Below are 12,217 nucleotides of genomic sequence, written 5' to 3'. Positions count from 1 at the left end.
GGACTTGACACTGAATCACACTACTAGCTTTTCTGAATCTCCAGATTTCAGAGAACAGACCATGGAACTTCTTGGTCTCCATAATTGTGGGAGAGCCAATTCCCTATGATAAATGTCTCTATCTACGTATCTATGTATCTATGTACCTACCTACCTATCTTGATAGATATTATATCCTATCATACAATGGCTTTTGAATAGAACATTTTAATTTTAATAAAGTTTAGCAATTTTTAAAAATTTTATGGTTTGTGCTTTTTTGTGTCCTCTTTAAAAAGTTTTGTGCCTAACACAGAATCATAAAGATATTCTTCTATTTTCTCTTTTAGAAACTGTATAGTTTTAGGTTACATTTAGGTCTATGATCTAATTTGAGTTAATTTATGGCATGAAGTAAGGGTACAGTGTCATTTTATTTTTTACATTTAGATGTCCAATTGTTCCAGCATTATTCATTGAAAAGGCTATTCCTTCTCCTTTGAATTATCTTGTCACACTGGTCAAAATCAATTGACTGTATATGTGAAGGCTTATTTCTGGATCCTCAGTTCTGCTCCACTGAATTACAGGTCTGTTCTTAGGCCCAAACCACACTGTCCTCATTTACTATAGCTTTCCACTAAGTGTTGAAATCAGGTAGTGTAAGCCTTCCAACTTTGTACTTCTTTTTCAAAACTGTTTGGCTATTCCAGAACTACTGACTTTCCATATACACTTTAAGATCAGTCTGTCAATACATAGAGAAAAACCTGCTGGGATTTTGACTGGGATTGCAATCTATAGGTCAATTTGGGAAAAATACATCTTAATAACATTGGATCCTCTAATTCATGACCGTAGGATCTCTCTGCATTTAGGGTTTTTTTTTTTTTCTTATCAAGGTTTTATAGTTACTAACATGTAAGACTTGCATATGCAGTTGGTCCTTGAACAATGTGGGGGTTAGGGATGCCAAAATCCATGTATAACTTTTGACTCCCCCAAAACTTAGCTACTAGTAGCCTACTGTTGACTATAAGCCTTACTGATAACATAAGCAGTCAATTAGCACGTTTGGTATGCCATAGGTATTATATACTGTATTTTTTAAATAAACTAGAGAAAAAGTTAAGAAAGATAAAATACACTTAAAGTACTGTACTTATCAAAAAAGTTCTGCATATAAGTAGATCTGTGCAGCTCAAAACTATGTTGTCCAGGGGTCAACTGTATTTTGTTAAATTTATTGCTAAGTGCTTTATGTTTTTTGATCTATTATAAACAATTCTGTCACAATTAATTCAATTTTCAATTGTTCATTGCTCATTTATATACAATTGATTTTCATATATTACTTTTATATCCTGAGAAATGGTTGTAGGATAAGTAGGGGCTGGTTACATGGGGTTGGGTGAATGGGAAGAAGAGGGAACATCTGAAGCAAAGGTAATGAGACATGAAAATGATAAATCAGGTAGGACAGCAACCGCAGAACATTCTATATTAATCCAAGTGTCAGTAGCAAAGCAGGAGATGGCAGGTGGTGACTCTTCAAAGGGTAAGTTATAGAGGGCATTTAAGCTAAGCTAAGGAGGTAAGAGGTTTGGAGTTCATTCTGTAAAGAGTGGGTAAGCCACTGACATGTTTTAAACCATCAAGTTTTGTAGCAAGATTGTGTTTTAGAGAGAATGCACGGATGATTTTGAAGAGACTGGATTTGCCTGGCAGAGAGAGAAGAGTGATGAGAGAAGTATATGAGGCAGGGGGTTTGGATGGGAAGCTGTTAAAATCAGGACATAAGATGATAAGGCAAGAACCAAGAAGATGATGGCTATGAGATTGGAGATTTCGGACAGATCTGAGGTAGAGTCAGGTTTGGTGCCTCTGCACTCAGGTGCCAGTGTCTCCTTATTGCCCAAGAAGACCCCATCCACAATGCACAATAATCCCAAGTCTCTCTAAGCTCAGAAATTTTCATAATTCTCTGTGTCATGCTGTCTGTAATTTGCTTTCTTTAATACTTTAGCATATACATTGTGTCACATAAAGGTGGGTACATTGGTTCTAATTCAAATCTGAGGGATGGTTAATTATCATTTAAAGAAACCTAATCAGAAATAAACTTTACAATGGGATTAGCATTTGAGGTCAGCTCTCCAATATTCTGTGTAAATATGCAACAGGAGGAGAGGTGATTAACATCAAGGGAAGCAGAAATAGAGTTTCATTGGTGAAGCTTTAGTATATATGGATTGGACAGACATCCCCATACTAGTTTGATTTAGGAACAGCAATTTAATGGGTACAGTAGCCTAACTTTCCATGCCTACAGTTCCATTTGGGTTTGTATTCCATCACCTACCAAGGGATTCTGATCAAGAAATCTAGTGGATTCTCCTGACACTTACATGCTGTTACATCTATTCTGAGTGAACCTTTCATGCAAAGCACTTGTCAAGTGTCTAAAGATTAGAAAGTGGGGAGTGGGTTTAATAAAAAAAAGATGTGACTACTGTTGTCCTGCCTATTAAGACAGTCTTGTCTGGGAGACTAAATTCTCCCTGCTTTTATCTTAGCCCAGCTCTAGGCAATGAGGCTGGAGAAAAGGGTCCTGTGGCTCTCATTCACTTAATCATTTGGTGTCTGTACTAAATCCAATTGCCTTTGATCAGCAATTAGCAACACTTCCATTCCTTTAAGAAACTTCCAAACTCCCAATGCTGTCCGCACCAAACTTGGCTCACAGAGTGTGTCTCCCTGGCTGGTTCTTCCTGGGTCAGAGCTTTGTGGTCCTCTAAGTGCCTGGGCAGTCCCTCTTCAACTTGTGTGATATCTCCTCAGGGCATCTTGTGCTCTCTGAATATCTCTGAATATCAGCTTAGCTGCTTATGGTTCTCAGATTATTCCAGATGTGCTCATCTGACCTCCCCAACTGGGAGAAAAACTCTTAGAGGAACAGGATCCCCCGTCCCTTCCTCCTTTCCATATTTGAAATACTTTGATCAGGCAAATACCCTTGGCACTGGTGAATAAGGCAAACAGCTTCTGCCCTAAGACAATGTTCAGTTTAGTTAGCAAGACAGACAAGAAAACGAGCAATTTTGAGACACCGGGATAAGGACTCATTAACTTACTTATTCACTTGCTCTGCTCATTTCACAAATGTATTGAGCTAATCCTACTTGAGCCACTGGGGGACACTGCTCAAGAAGGAGCCTGACCTCACTGACTCGTAGTCCAAGAAAGTGACTAGCCCACACTCAGAAGAGAAGAAAGTTGAATCCTGAAGGATAGGCAGTTGTGAGGTAAAGCTGATAACCACCGGTTAGTTGGTGCTGGGTTGGGCTTTAAATTGCTAGGGATAGGGGCACCTGGGTGGCCCAGTGGGTTAAAGCCTCTACCTTTGGCTCAGGTCATGATCCCGGGGTCCTGGAATCGAGCCCCGCATCGGGCTCTCTGCTTATCGGGGAGCCTGCTTCCTCCTTTCTCTCTCTCTGCCTGCCTCTCTGCCTACTTGTGATCTCTGTCAAATAAATAAATAAAAATCTTTAAATTTAAAATAAATAAATAAATAAGTAAATAAATTGCTAGGAATAGTCAGCTCCTTCTTCCCACCATAAATCTCTAATCCAGGCTTTCTTGCTGGAGAAAAATAAAACCAAGAAATACTATACAATGTTTGCACATGTGCCATGCTCTGCAGTGAAGGGCACCTCACTCTCCAGGCTAAAGTTCTCCCAGGAAGCAGCTTCTGAGGTGGAAATCTACAAAGAATCAACCAGCTTGGGGAAGGGGAAATCCACTTTTCCCTTCAATAGCTGGGTGTTGTTTTTCCCCAGCCCCTACTAAGAAGCCCCAAACTAAATTTATAGTTAACCCACAGGAGTCTCTTTCTTCTCAAAGTAATAGCCTACTTGATAAAATAGGTTTCTCAAGGGGAATGAATACAGCAAAATGTAGCAAGACCAGTGGATTCATCCCTAAGTTCTTTATCTTTATTTCAGAGATAAATGGCACCAGGCTCTTGTCACCTGAACAAAGCCTGCATTCAGGCCACAGTTCTGGAGCTCCACTTGGCCAAACTTCCTCTCTGTATCATACAGTCTAGGGTGTTCCCAGCTAACCCATCCCCCTCCTCCTAAGAATTCCCCTACATGAGGATGAATCAGCAAAATTCTGCCAAAGTCTGAGGTGGGAGGGACCTCCCATGGGGCCTCTGTATTATGGTTGGGGAGCTGTGAACTCATCTTTCCAGTTGGCAGACTCTCAAGTTTGCCCAAGAATTTCCTTTCTGTGGTGTGCAAAAGCTCAGTCCCAAAAGGACTTGATTTGGGTGTTAAAGAAAAAAATTCAACTGAGTAAATTTGAAGACCTAATTGGCTTTATTCAATGATTCATGAATTAGGCAGCATCCCACCTACCCAATAGAAAAGAGCTCTAAAGAGCTATAGAAAGGAAAAAATTTTTAAAGGCAGAAAGGGGTTGGGAAAATTTTGTTGTGTTTGGCTTAAGCTCTGTGATATTCACAAGCCATGACTTCAGGTTCACAATTTTTTAGGCTGATAATTCTCTTTATTCCTTTTCTGATGTTCCAATCTTAGGGAGATCATTTGCTTGGTGGTTAGCAACTGTGAACACATATTGAAAACCTTCGAGAGAATACAATATGCTAGGGAGGCTATTATGATTATTATAAGAAGGATAATTTCCAATGTTTGAAATACCCTTTGGAGCCATGGACCCCAAGACCCAAAACAGTCAAAATCAAATAAATCAAAGAGAGCCCCCACTGAAGGAGTCACCTTTTTATACCAAATGGTTTGCTCAGTGATCTTATGTAAATGAGTTTGAACTTCCCCAGAAGTGTCAAACCAGGTGCAGTAGGTGATGTTAACCACAGCATAGACATTTCCTTGCTCAGCTAAGGATAATTAAGCACTGTTATTATCAACAACTTTGGCCAGGGTCTAAGGATTTTTGTTGGGCATCTATTGTTTTAGCAATGGATTCCACAACACTTTCAAGAGTTAGAAAAGGAAAGCTCAAAGACTGTGAACTCACTTTCTTCACAGACACATCAAATCTATACCTATTTATAAAGCAATTCTTCCTGAAGAACTGCGGGCTGACTAAACAGCAACTGTACAACAAAAGAGAGAGAGACCACATAAAGAATGGCAAAAGAGACAGAGACATGGAAACAAACAGAACTCCCAGCTCCCTCACCCCATGTGGCAAAATGCAGTGGGGAGGGATAGTCCTGAGGGACTGTGAGCAGATTCCTCTGCTCTGGGACACAGAAAAATTGCCATGGGTTGAAAGGCCAACTAGAATATGAAGGATCTGGCCCTAAAACTGTGCCAGTGAGTGGGGAGTTCCCCTTGGGTCAGAGGGGCTGACAAGCATCATGTTTCATATTCCTCCTCCACCTTGATAGTGCAGACTGAATGAGGGTCCTGGCATCCTAGCCAGCCTACCATCTGAGCAAGCCCCAGACCCCTAGCCCACACCAACTCCAGTGATCCCATCAAGGTTGCCCTAGAGCAGCACACTACAAGATACCTCTGGTCAGCCCTCACTACAGCTCTAGCCTCTCTCTGAAGTGACAAAGGCAGAAAGAGCCCTGAAGCACTCCGGGTCAGTACCACTTTGGCTTTGGACAACTTGTCAGGGTAGCTTAGGTGCAGAGTGCCCTGGGGATCTCCCAGCCCCCACTCACTTTGGCTCCAGAGGACTGGCTGGATGATCCCACGCACAGAGCATCCCAGGATTCCCCAGCCCCATACCCATCTTGGCTTCTTGGGCACCCCTGAATGGAGTACCCGAAGACACCCTGGCTTGTACCCACTTAAGCTTCAGCTGTCCTACTAAAGTGCCCTCTGCACAGACAGTCCCAGGACCACCCCAGGCCATATCCACTTTAGCTATCCCACAAGAGCTGCTGCAGCATAGAATGCTTTGGGACCCTCGGCCCATGTTGGCCACAGCTCCGCCTAGCCAGTCAAAATCACCAGGCACATGCAGTCTACACAGGAGACAGAGGAATATGATCCAAATGAAAGAACAAGACAAAACCTCAGAAAAAGAATGAAATAAAATGGAGTTAAATAATCTACCTGATAAAGAGTTCAAAGTAGGAATCATAAAGATGCAACTGGACTACAGAAAGGAGTGGAAGAACTCAGTGAGAATTTCAACAAAGAGAAAATAGAAAAAAGAACCAATTAGAGTTGCAGAATACAATACTGAAATGAAAATGAAATACTAGAGGGAATCAACAATAGATTAGAGAGTGTAGAAGAATAGATCAGTGATCTGGAAGATAGGAAAATGGAAAGCTAAACAGGAAAAAGAAAAATCAACAAAAAAATGAGGACAGGATAAGGGATATCTTGGACAACATCAAGCAAACATTTTAATCATAGGGATCCCAGGGAGAAAAGAGAGAAAGGAGTAGAGAATTTATTTTAAGAAATAATAGTTGAGGGACGCCTGGCTCAGTCAGTTAAGTGGCTGCCTTTGAATCAGGTCATGATCCCAGGGTTCTGGGATAGAGTCCTGCATTGGGATCCTTGCTCAGTGGGGAACCTGCTTCTCCCTCGGCCTGCATCTCCCCCTGCCTATGCTCTCCCTCCCTGTCTCTCTGACCAATATAAAAATAAAATCTTTAAAAAAAGAAATAATAGTTGAGGGGTGCTTAGGTGGCTCAGATGGTTAAGTGTCTGCCTTCAGCTCAGCTCATGATCTCCAGGCCCTGCAATCAAGCCCCACAATCGGCTCCCAGCTTAGTGGGGAGACTGCTTCTTCCTCTCCCTTTGCCTCTCTCCCTGCTTGTGTTCTCTCTCTCTCTCTCAAATGAATAAATAAAATATTCTTTAAAAAAAGAAATAATAGTTGAAATGTTCCCTACTCTGGGGGAAGAAGCAGACATCTAGGTTTAGAAAGCATAGAGAGTTCTAAACAAGATGAACCCAAGGAGGTCCATACTATAAGACAAAATAATTAAAATGTCACAGATTAAAGATAAACAGAACATTTTAAGAGCAGAAAGACAAAGGAACTACTTGTGTACAACCTCATAAGGCTATTAGCTTATTTTTCAGCAGAAACACTACAGACCAGAGGGAGTGGCATCATGTATTCAGAGTGCTAAAAGAAAAAGAAAAACCTACAATGAGGAATAGTCTACCCGGCAAGTTTATCATTCAGAATGAAGGCAAAGATAAAGTGTTACCTGGACAAACAAAAGGTAAAGGAGTTTGTCACCACCAAACCAGTCTTACAAGAAATGTTAAAGGGACTTTTTAAGTGGAAAAGAAAAGGCAATAGTTAGAAGTGAAAAAATTATAAAAGGAAAAAATTTCATGAGTAAAAAAGCAAACATACAATAAAGGTAATAGAGCAATCACTTAAAAAGCAACTTTGAAGCTTTAAAAACCAAAGTAGTAAAATAAGTGGTATCTAAAAACTCAGTTAAGAGAACTCACAAAATAAAAAGATATAAAATATAACAACATATACATGAAGTATAGAGGGGGTAAAAATGAAGTTCTTTTAGAAAGTGTTTAAAGTTAAGTGACCACCAAGTTAATATGGGCTGCTCTATACTTTGTATGTTACATATGAATCTCATGGTAACCACAAACCAAAAACCTTTATTATATATATAAAAAATAAAGAGAAAGAAAATCAAATATAACACTAAAGAAAGTGAAAGAAAATAAAATATAATGCTAAAGAAAGTCATCAACCCCATGGAAAAGAATAAGAGAAGAAGAAACGTACAGAGAATTACCAAAAAAAAAAAAAAAAGGCCAGAAAACAATGAACAAAATGGCAATAAGTATATACCTATCAGTAATTATCATGTAAATGGTCTGAATGCTCATATCAAAAGACATAGGGTAACAGAATGGATATAAAAACAAGACCCATCTATAGGTTGGCTGTAAGAGACTCACTTTAGATCTAAAGACAAATACAGAGTGAAAGTGAAGAGAAGGAAAAATATATTCCATGCAAACAGAACTGAAAACAAAAACAAAAACAAAAACAAAAACAAGCCAAAATAGTAATGCTTACTTATATTAAAGTAGACTTAAAAACAAAGATAACAAGAGACCAAAAAGGGCATTACATAATGATAAATGGACAATCCAACAGGAAGATATAAAAAATGTAAATGTCTATATGTTAAGCATCAAAGCATCTAAATGCGTAAAGGAAATATTAGCAGACATAAAGAAATTGACAGGCACACAATAATAATAGAGGATTTTAACACTCTACTTACATCAATGGGTGGATCACCCAGTCAGAAAATCAAGAAGGAAACAGTGGCTTTAAATTATACATTAGACCAAATGGACTTAACAGATATATATATAAACATTCCATCCAAAAAACCCAGAATACACATTCTTTTCAAGTGCATACAGAACATTCTCTAGGATCAATTACATGTTAGGTCACAAAACAAATCTCAAAAAATTTAGGAATACTGAAATCATATTAAGCATCTTTTCCAATAACAATGATACAAAACCAGAAATTGATTATAAGAAAAACCTGGAAAAAACAGAGATGTAGAGGGTAAACAACATGCTACTAAATAACAAATGGTCAATAAGGAAATTAAAGAGGAAATTAAAAAATAAATGGAGACAAATAAAAATAAAATACAATGACCCAAAATCTTTGAGACATAGCAAAAGCAGATCTAAGAGGAAAATTTATAGTGTGATACAGGGTCATCTCAAGAGATAAGAAAAGTTCAAATTAACAACCTAAACTTACACCTAAAAGAATTGGAAGAACAAAGCCCAAATTTAGTAGGAAAAAGGAAATAATAAAGATCAAAGTGGAAATAAATGAAATAGACATGAAAAAAATAAAAAAGATCAATGAAATCAAGAGCTGGTTCTTTGAAAAGATAAACAAAATAAATAAACCTTTTAGCTAGACTCACCAATAAAAATAGAGGACACAAACAGAATCAGAAATGAAAGAGAAGTAAGAACTGACACCACATAAATACAAATGACTCTAAGAGAATAGTGTGAAAAATTATAAGGCAACAAAATAGACAACCTAGAAGGGATAAGTTCCTAGAAACATACAATCTTCCAAAACTGACTCAGGAAGAAACAGAAAATATGTAAAGACTGGTTACTAGTAACAAAATAGAATCACTAATCAAAAAACTCCCAACAAACAAAAGTCCAGAACCAGATGGACTCATAGTTGAATTCTGCCTCCAAAAAAAGTTACTACCTTTTTCCCCCAAAATTATTCTAAAAAATAGAGAGGAAGGAAAGTTTCCAAATACGTTGTATGAGGCCAGCATTACCCTGATAACAAAACCAGACAGAGGCATTACAGAAAGAAAGAACAACAGACCAAAAGCCCTGATGAACATAGTTGCAACAATCCTCAACAAAATATAAGCAAACAGCATTCAACAATATATTAAAAGAATCATTCACCACCATCAAGTGGGATTTATCCTGGGTTGTAAAGATAAATCAGTGTTTGCAAATCAATCAACATGATATAGTACATTAATAAAATGAAGGGTAAAAAATAATTTAACCATCTCAATAGATGCAGGAAAAACATTTGACAAAACTGAACATCTGTTCATGAAAAAAATTCTCAGCAAAAGTTTAGAGGAATCATACCTCAAAATAATAAAGGCCATATATAACAAAATCACAGCCAACACTATACTCAATGATGAAAAACTTAAAGCTTTTTCTCTAAGATTAGAAATAAGACCAAGATATCCATGCTCACCACTTTTATTCAACATAGTACTGGAAATCCTAGCCACAGCAATCAAACAAGAAAAAGAAATTAGAGGCATCCATAGAGGCATCTTCTTGGTAAAGAAGAAGCTAAACTATCACTTTTGGCAGATGACAAGATATATGTTCTCTCATGTTTATTGCAGCATTATTTACAACAGCCAAGGTTTGGAAGCAAGCTAAGTGTCCATCCATAGATGAACATATAAAGGATGAAGGGATAAAGATGTGGTATATATAAACATGACTGAATACTATTCAGCCATTAAAAAGGAAATCTTGCCATTTGCAACAACATGGGTGGACCTAAAGGGTATTATTCTAAGTGAAATAAATCTGACTGGGGAAGATAAATGCCATATGATTTCACTTATATGTGGAATATACAAAAAAAAAGCAAATGACAAAACAAACAAAAAAGAAATAGATTCATAAATACAGAGAAAAAATTGGTGGTTACTAGAAGGTAGAGGTGTGGGGGAGATGGGCAAAATGGGTGAATGTGAGTTGGGGTGGGTACAGCTTTCCAGTATGGAATACGTAAGTCACAGGGATGAAAGGTATAGCAGAGGGAATATAGTCAATGGTGACAGATTAGCATAGTTGTCGCAGAGTGTGGACCATTGTTGCCACAGTGTGTTGTCCTTTGAAAACCAAATTCTAATTTTGCACCACCTTACTTTTGATGTTAAAATTCATTTGACTTAATTTATTCTAATCTTAGCCTGCTTGGCCACACATTAAAATTTCTGTCCAAAGATTCCTTTTCCACAAACTCTGTCTATAAGTTTTTATTTACATTCAGATTTTGTCTTTTGTTTTTCTTTGTTCGTATTCTGAAATAACCAGGCTCAATTTAGGACAAAATTACTTTCTTTTACCGTAATGAAAATGCATTTCCATTTCTCATACCTTCTTTTACCAAAAACATGTCCTACTTTTATTGCATACAGAGATGTTTCCCATATTATTTCTAGTAGTCTTAATCACATATATAGATTTTTTTATACTTAGAAATATTTAATTTCTAATGAAAATTAAGAAGTAAGCAATTGTGAACCATCTTTTACATTAGCATTCTGTGACTTGGCAAATTCATAAATACATTTTATAATTTCTAAAAACATATGCTTTTTCACAGTAAATATTTTAGTGTGACATGAGACACATTTTACTGATAGATCCAAATGTCTATAGTTCTTCAATAAAAGGAAGCCAAAGGTGGATAAACCTATGTTCAGTAATTAATGTCTTAGTATTTTTTTGTTTTGAAATGACCCAGATATGTAATGATTATCCATCATTTAATTTAACTTAGGAAAATTTTGAATTTATTTATTTGGAAAATAATATCCTATCTATCATTCATTCAATTTCTTGAACAAAGAGATTACATTTAGAGAGGGACAGAGAGATGTAAAATTCAATCATCTATATATCAATGGGATGAGATCAATAAGAGGATGCTTAGCACAGAGTGCTAAGGCCAGACAGTCAGGAACAGCACAGGTCCACCTGAGAGAATCAAGCAAGGTGCATGGCACTGGATATTTGCCAGACATAGGCAGGGAAGAGCATTCTAAATAGAGGGAACAGTGTATGCAAACTCAGATGTGCATGAAAAAAAATGGCATATTTGGCAGACACCTAAAATGTCTGTACTGAATGTGTGTGTGTGTGTGTGTGTGTGTGTGTGTGTGTGTGTGTGTGTATAAGGCTTCTTAAAGCCCAAGTTACAAGGGCCTCATGTGCTATGTGCCTTGGAGTTTGCACTTGATCTCCTACACCAGTGAGTTGGGCTTTTAAGTAGGAGAGTGGGTTGGAAGGGAAGAAATTGGAGGCAGGAAGGCCAGGTACAACCAACTGTAGGAGACCCAGAAATTACAGAGAACACCAGGCTCAGCCACGGGAGGCAGTAAATCAATAATGACACTATGTACGGGCACTAAAAAAGAAGACCACTGTAAATAATCTAATTGATTAACAAGGACAGAAGACTAAAAGTTCCTGAGTGCCAGGAGTCATTTCTGTGAGAGGTCTCTGCCAGGTAGGACTCAAACAAACTGTGTTCTGAAAGGTTGTTAGGAAGAGGGGGAGCCGGTTTTGTGTTGTTTTCTTTCAAAAGGAACAGAAAAACATAGGCTGAAGAAAGGCTTAAAACCACTGGATTTTTTTGTCTTTTGTGTTTATCAAGCATGACTTCTTTTTTAAAGATATTTATTTATTTGAGAGAGAGAGAGAGAGAGAGAGAGAGAGAGAAGGAGAGAGGGGCAGAGTAAGAGGGAGCAGCAGGCTCTCCCTGGATGTGGGGCTCAATCCCAGGATTCCAGGATCATGACCTGAGCCTTCTGAGCTACCCAGGTGCCCCTCAAACATGACTTCTGATCAGAGAGTTCTATCACACAGGAACGGAGAAGTTGGGGGCAAGATAT

This window comes from Enhydra lutris, unplaced genomic scaffold (assembly GCF_002288905.1).
Source record: "Enhydra lutris kenyoni isolate GAN:26980312 unplaced genomic scaffold, ASM228890v2 scaffoldscaffold40, whole genome shotgun sequence".
Lineage (NCBI taxonomy): Eukaryota > Metazoa > Chordata > Mammalia > Carnivora > Mustelidae > Enhydra > Enhydra lutris.
The sequence above is the reverse complement of the archived record's forward strand: the minus strand, read 5'-3'. Positions refer to the sequence as shown.